The sequence below is a fragment of the Bemisia tabaci genome, chromosome 6 (assembly GCF_918797505.1).
Source record: "Bemisia tabaci chromosome 6, PGI_BMITA_v3".
Taxonomy (NCBI): Eukaryota; Metazoa; Arthropoda; class Insecta; order Hemiptera; family Aleyrodidae; genus Bemisia; species Bemisia tabaci.
Window position 1 is genome coordinate 46,946,083 of NC_092798.1, and position 8,062 is coordinate 46,954,144.

An 8,062-nucleotide genomic window follows, 5' to 3' on the forward strand; every position below is an offset into this window, starting at 1 on the left:
TGCAAAATTTCAGTTGAATAAAATGAGTGAAAGAAAAGCTGCGCCTTTTCTCTTGCAATTACCACATACATAGGTATTTTGTACGTATACTCGTACATCATAAATTTCGTTATTTCCCAGAGAAAACTCTTCATGAGGACTGTTAAATCATCTGAGTTAGGAAACCTTTTTGTTTTGTTCTATTACGTAAGATGCCACTTTTACTAGTTTTTCACTGTTTTCTTTCGGTAAATTCAACAAAATAAAAGATATGTTACCTACGTTTTTTTAGAATTTTTCCAAATTTTGCTGTCGCTGTTTCTTCTACGTTAATTTTACCTAAGAAGAAAAAAAAATGGTCTCCTAACTCGTACTCCTTAACATTTTTTTAAATGGTTTTAAAAGACAATAAAGATAACAGTTCTCATGTGAAAAGCTATAGTCAAGCCTATGAGTTAAATGAGCAGATATTGAGCATGTTTAAATGCACTTCAATAGTTCGATTTTTTTCGACAAGGGCAAGGGCTCTCTTGAAAGTAGAAAACAGAAGTTCACATCCTCGGACATTCAACTTTACATTTTGCCACCAAGTGGATTTACGTAAGTAATAATTGCTCTGTAGGTCAACCAAGCTTGGGGCAGTTATAGATCAGGGCTGAGAGGTAATTTAAGGGACTCCGAGATCCAAAGAAATTACGAGCCAGTTCATCAAGCTATAAATCTGGTCCTATCTAGTAGTTCTGGCGTGGAGATGCTTAGCTTCTTTGGGAAAAAATGAGAGGATCCTCTCATTTTAGATCTTCAAACGAACCTTACCTAGTACTCCACCGTAAAAGAAAGTTTACCAGGAGTGCAGAACACCATTGCGGGCTGATTGTTGAAAATGATAGACAAAACGATAGATAAAGAAGGCATAGGGAGTATATAGAGATCCTATACTGGTTGAAGGGAGTAAATGATGGACCAACTACAGGATCTCTCGTGGGTTGCTGTTAGCTTGTCTATTACCAATCTCCTTGTTCATTGCAACCACCCACTTCCACCATTAGGATCCCTGCATATCCATTTTTTCTTCTTTGTCTATAGCTTTGTCTACCAATTTCAACGATCAGCCCGCCATGACCTACCTAAATCACTTAAATTTAAGTGATTTAGGTAGGTCATTTTTAGTCTGACATTAAGAATGACCGACGTAAGAGCATTTAAGATTTGCAAAGTTGCCTCCAATAAAATATTTAATTAGAAGAAATTTACGAAGTTGTTTCCTTAAAATTTTCAGTTGTTGCCACTTATGAAATCACGAATGATATTATCTGAAGTATTTTAGGGGGAAATACCACGTTTCCGAGAAAGTCTGCATATTCTCGGAAGTAATTGGACATATTTAAATCTGAAGAGACTATATATCCATTCTAACATGGGCCCTAAACTCCCTGAGAATACATGCAGGGCAGGGCTGATGTCGTAATGGGTATTGTATTCCTTTTGATTAAAATTCGTCCAATTTGGCAACGTCCGATGGCTCTTACGGCGTTCTTCCGTAGCACGGCTGCATAGTCCGAGAAGTTTCAAGATGCATGCGAAGTCAGCTCGAGTGAAATGGACGGTAAGTACCACTTTCTAACATTAACTTTTCTGGATGTCACAAGAAGGACGAAATTGGCGACAAAAAAATGAAGGAACTTTGAAAAAAGCTCTATTTTGAGTTCGAGTCATTATTATGTAACGGGGTCTTCCGTTAGTCGGATCTTCCGGGTGACATATTTAGGTGACGGCGCGGGGTCACTGACCGCGCATCATCGGGAATTAACAGGGGTCTTCACTTCTGCCGTGCTAAGGAAGAACGACGTATGAACCTTCAGGCGTTGCCAAATCTCCTCCAATAAAATTCGAATTTACTGAGAAAATTGCGAATATCATTATCCAAAATTTTCAGACAATTCTGTGCGCAATTTAATAAAAAATGTCTGAAAGTTTCAAGAAAAAATAAGCATAAATTTCCTCAAAAATAAACATTTTTTCGAAGGAAATTTGGCAACTGTCGAAAGTTCTTACGGCGCTCTTGCTTAGCACGGCAGACTTGGCCCCGGCCAGAACCTAGCTGCCTAATCACCGTCTCCCGGTAGTAAAAAAAAGCGGCGAAAATTGGCGGAGGTAGCGAAATGAAATGGCGCCCTTGGACAAATTCGTTCTCACTAGGTCATGGTCACTTCTAATCCGGTCATTATGATCTCCCCTCCGTCGGTAGCGGTCACTTCCGGTCAGCTCAGCAGAGAGTTTCCGGTACCCCAGGTGTCGCGCCGATTCGTCGGAATGCGACGGTTCGGCAACACTGTTGATCATCGGATTTCCCCGAAGTATCGAAGCATGCTCGATTCACCAGGTTGTCACGTTGTCACGACTTTGATAGTAGAGCTCTGAGGGTGTGATGGTGAAAATACGGATGTCGGTTGCGGTGTTTCAAAATTTCCACGTTTTTTTATTTTTTTCCAAAGAAAAAGGATTACTGGATATTTTTGTGTAAAAATTTCTGAGGACATCCTTGAGAGGACGCGGAAAAATCGCCCAAAATTGTGTCTATCAAACGATGATCAATTCTGCCGCACTAATAAGTAGGAACGCCGTATGAGAATGTTGTCGAATTTCCTCTCAGAAAATATGCATTTTTGAAGAAAATTATGAATATTTTACCTAGAAATTTTCAGATACTCTAGATCCAATGAAGAGTGACATTTTCTGAAAAATTCGAAGGAAAAACTTTACTCATATTCCCGAAAATGTGTGATTTTTCAGAGAAAATTTGGCCACGTTTGGAGGCCCTGGTAAAAATTGGCGATAGGAGCTGCGTTTCAAAATACCATAGGAATTCTTATAGCCGGCTAAAGAAGGCAATAGAAAAGCATATAGCTGGCTGTAGAAAGCGGAGCAAATCATATAGCCGGGCTATACGAAGCGATAAAAAAGTATGCAGCCGGGCTATACGAAGCGATAAAAAAGTATGGCTATCTATACTATAAGCTCTCAAGCCTCCTAATTTTGCGAAACTGGTAACGCTTAGTTCCAGCGTTCTATAAAGCCGATTTTTATGATTTTTGCGGCTATCGACGGGCAATTGTCTTTAGATAAGCCAACTCTTTTCAGATTTTCAAAATATGGCCTAGGTTTTTTTATATTAAGTGGTAAAGTTGCGAATTCTCCCATTTAAACAATGTAAATTTATATTTTTTGTCATAGTTCGTTTGAGCGTTCTACCGGGCCGATTTCCAAGTTTTTTGCGGTAATCGACGGGTAATTGGCCCTAGATGAGCCCGCTCTATTCAGATTTTGGAAATAGGACCCAGGTTTTTTTACAATCACGTTATAAAAGTGAGTGAATTTTCAGAATGCTCTGAGACTGCTACCGCTATGCGCGGGAGGATGCGCAGTGGTCGAGGAGGTTGCGCAGTAGCTGGGTAGCCTGCGCATCAGCTCTACACTTATCTACTCAAGATTCGCCCCTCCTTCCTCAAGACGAGCGGTAGCCGAGTCGTCAAAGACGTCGGAAGCGTCCACTGAAAATATGGTGTGGGTTCGATCCCCGTTACCCGAAATTCTTAATTATTACCTGATTATCAATGTTCGTTGTTTTACAGCAATATTTCATCAAGTAGTCATTCCAAAACGCGTCCTTTAGACTTCAAAAAAAAAAAAAAAAAATTGTTTCTTTATTCATCAAAACCAAAAATTATTTCATTCTAAAAGTAAAGTATACCTCATTTCGTAATTTTTTAGGGGAAAAATAAAACTAACACCGATAGGAGGGTAAAAATAGGGCCGCGAAGCGGCCCATTGATGGCGCGAAGCGCCTTCAGGGGGTTGGGCCGCGTAGCGGCCAGGGGGCGTAGCCCCCTAGTAGTTCCTATCGCCGGGCTTTACACTTTATCGCCATCGGCTATAAAAGGCTATGAGAAATTGTGTAGAAATTCGTGTGCTTTGGAAATCATTAAAATTGATACGGAACCACCATAATATTCACAAAACACACATTATATTTTCCGCTAGTACATATTTTTTTTCATCGATTAAAATGAGAATAATCCATACAGGATGTGCAAACATTTCAAAATCATGTGTCGAAAAACGCTGACTCCGCAAGATTATATTGGAGCCTAACGCAGAGCGGAGCGGCGTGCTGCCAGCGATAAACGCGCACCAGCGCCTGCAAACCTAACATGGATACTTCACGCATGGCGCAATGCGTGAAGTATCCCTGTTAGGTTTGTTGGCGCTAAGGCGCTTTTCGCGCTGGCTGCCCGCTCGCCGCGCCGCAGCGTGCCACGGCGGCGCTTGAAGCAACTATTTCACACCAGAGGTATTGCACAGTATCGTACGAAATTGAAGGTGCTCCAACATATTAGGAATAGCAGGCATCCTTCAAAAGTACGGAGCTTTCCGTGCAAAATAAATCAAGATACTACGGCCCAAAAATAGAGCGGTAATCCAAAAACAGTCTTACCATCCGTAATTAGTAACATTTAGCATACACTTTATCGCCTGGCTGTTGCTCAATCGCCATCGGCTATAAAAGGCTATAAGAAATTGTGCAGCTGGCTATAGAAGCTATTGAAAATCTTACAGTCGGCTTTAGGTCTATGGTACTTTGGAACACAGCTTCTACTGCCAATTTTAACAGGGGGCTCATAAGGCGTTCTTCTATAAGTTCAATTGATCAATTTGCGCAGACAGTCGTAAGGAAGTGCGCCTTTATTTTTCTAGGTAAGTAATACGCGTCACTCAAGTGCCTGAATAGTGGTATTTTGGCTCTAGCGCTGCTCAAAGTTCCTCCTATGAGCGGAGAAGAAAGCACTAGCGCTGCTTTAAAATCTCACTTCAGTTAAAAAGTCAGAATTTACAAATACGGAACTTAACTTTCGCGCAAAGTTCCGTGAAATTTTGCTGCTAGTGTTGACATAGGGCTTTCGCAAAAAATGTGTCCAACACGAATAAACGCGTCTTACGCACCCCTACCCCTCTGGCACGTTCACTTGATGGTTTTGATTGACGTTTCGAAACGAATGAGAAGGGGGTGGCAAAATACAGGCGGCCCATGGGCGACAAGTAGGTGAATCTGGCCCTGGGTTTGATGGTTATGCTTTTAAATACATCAGCAGTTGCAGGGTGTCTAGCGACCAGTACATTCGAGAAATTCCAGGGATTTTTTTTTGTGTCCAAGAAATCAAGGAAAACGTCAGGGAATCCGCAACAATTCGGCATGTCAGGGAAGTTTCTTTTACAAGCTATTTTCTTGTCGCAAGGAAATGTCAGGGAAATCGGAAAACACGGATTTTCTTATAAATGTTTCGCGAATGTTACTCTTTCGGAGATTTCTATACCACAATTTCTACCAAAACTTCTGCTGATGTCTTACAAATTTTAAAAATGAGGCAAAAATATCTCGCATAAGTTTAGGCACCGTATATTTATTCTGTCCTATTTATTACAACATTCCTAAAACATGAAGCAATTCTTACTTACATCTATCAGTTTAACCGTGTCGAAAAATTAGGAATTTTCCTTTTTGTCAGGGAAATGTTGGTCAAACGGGTAAAGTCCCTTTGCCAAGGCACTTCACGATTATTTTTGTTTTATTTTTTTCGTAGCATTAATCGTCGCTCTTTAGACTTGGAAGCGGCTCTCTTGCCGTCGTCTGGGCCGCGCGCGAGCAAACAAAGGAAAAGTTTGAGCGGTCAGCGATGACTTTTCATTCTGGACTTTCTCACCGGTGACTGATTTATTCACGTCGAACAATAAGTTTACATTAAGCACTCTGCCATGACCTCAATACGATAGGTCATTTTTTCGGTCAAGCCGGTGGATGGACTAGACACTGGACAAAGGAGCGACCAAAACAAAAATAAAGCTCCAACCGGGATTCTCCGTAAAGAAGAGGATGCGCGTGCCATGAGCGCCATGGGGGGTCATTTCAACCGAAGAAGGCACTTCCTCTCCCAAAATCGTACTTTGTTAAAGTGGTTCTCATAAGTGTCTTTTGAACGGCAAAATCAAAACAAAGGAATATTAGAGACAATGTAACCATTTCCGCGATAAAATCTATATCTATACCTAGGTGCCAGTGCAATGACAATGCATTGCGGTGGCCAAATTAGGAAAATCCTAATCTCAAACTGCGACATTGTAAATGTCCGCTCAGTTTTATTTTTTCAAAGGAAAACCGGCCCATACTTTTCATTAAATTGTTTTGCGAATTTCCCTCCCTCATTCTAAAAGTATCACACAACATGCATCGCATGATACAAATACAACTTTGTTTAGTTTCCCTTGAAGAATATAAAACCTTGTCAAAGATGACGGCTTTGTATCAGCGAGGCGTGAATGATCGATATTTCTCCATTTGAAGCAATGGTAAAAAATTGATTATTAAGGTGTTCGCTGCGAACATCTATCGATCATTTTCTATAGGTTTAAAAGGCAGATTAATCGATATATCACAAAGCACGCCACGCCACTGATCTATATCAAAAGGAACTATGTGTTCATTGTGACATGAGCCCTGTACAATTGAAATGGTTTTTTCCGCAGTCAATCTTCGAAATTGTGTTTCTCCATTTGCCTATTCTAAGCAAGTACTCTCAAATTTCAAAAGCTCAAATTTTCGGCTGTCTGTATTCATGTTTTTATTTTTTCAACCTTTAAACATACTTGCTTTCCTTTAAACTGAAGTCAGCGGCGAGGCACAAAATGAGTCAATTCTTTTTTTTTTTTTTTTTTTTTTTTTTTTTTTTTTTTTAAGGCGTCCAGAAATATTTCAAGAGAATATAGCGTGGATTAAGGAGGTATTTCTCGCAAAAAAGAAGAAAAAAAATGGGTCACAGCGGCGGAGGTTTAGAGAGTAAATTATTCCTAAGTAATCTCAGAGTACGACTTTCCGTTAGAGGAAAACATTAGAACTATCGGCGGGATAAGACCAAAGTTCTCGGACAGGTAAGTAAATCTATTGCAATGAATAAAAGTACGCGTGGTTAAGTTTTCCTTCATCGTGCCAGGTATGCAATTTGCACACCAGAACGTTGAAATAGTTGTATCATACGCCTGACCCTAATTATTCCCTTCTTCCTCGGTTACGGCATGCACATGAGTCAATTTTTAGATCATCAGAGTAGCAAACTTTCCACTTAAAATGGATGTGCTTAATTTATTCTTGATCCTCCGAGCACTTTTCCAGCATTTTTCAAATAATTAATCCGAAATACCGTTAATTTTTCGATTTAATGTTGCTAAAGTTCTCAGACGAATGAATAGACCTTTGCAACGAGTGAAAGAACGAGCGTGCGGTTATGTTTTCCTTCATTGCGGCGGGTATGCAATTTGCGCGCCAGGAAGTTGAAATAGTTGTATCATACGCCTGACCATAATTATTCCCTTCTTCCTCGGTTACGGCATGCACATGAGTCAATTTTTAGATCATCAGAGTAGCAAACTTTCCTCTTGAAATAGATAGTGCTTAATATATTATAGATTCTCCAAGCATTCTGATTCCACCATTTTTCAAATAAGTAATCCGGAATACCGTTAATTTTTCGATGTAATGTCGCTGAAGTTCCCAGGCGAACTATTAGATTGCGACAAGTGAAAGAACGAGCGTGCGGTTAAGTTTTCCTTCATCGGGGCGGGTATGCAATTTGCGCGCCAGGGAGTTGAAATAGTTGTACCATACGCCTGAACCCAATCATTCCATCCTCCTTGGTTGCGCAATGCATATTCATAGGCAAGGTGCGAAACCATGGATCTCCGTTTGCGGCGTTGCAGACTTCCTGTCATACTTTATTTCTTCAATGGTAAACGTTTCAATTAATTTCTTGAAAATTTCCTTGGTTTGTCTTTTTTATTATAGCGGAATATTCTGTTTAAATTTCGTGCTGTAAAGTTGGATTGTTTTCCTTCAAAAAAATTAGATAGGAGCAAAGATTTTGAAACACTGAAATTAGGATACGTGCTTTTGCAGTTTAGTCATAGATATGAAACAACGTTTGGTTCGTCGGATTCAAATACTCTCCCGATTGAAATGAGAAAAGCTTTGTCTCTA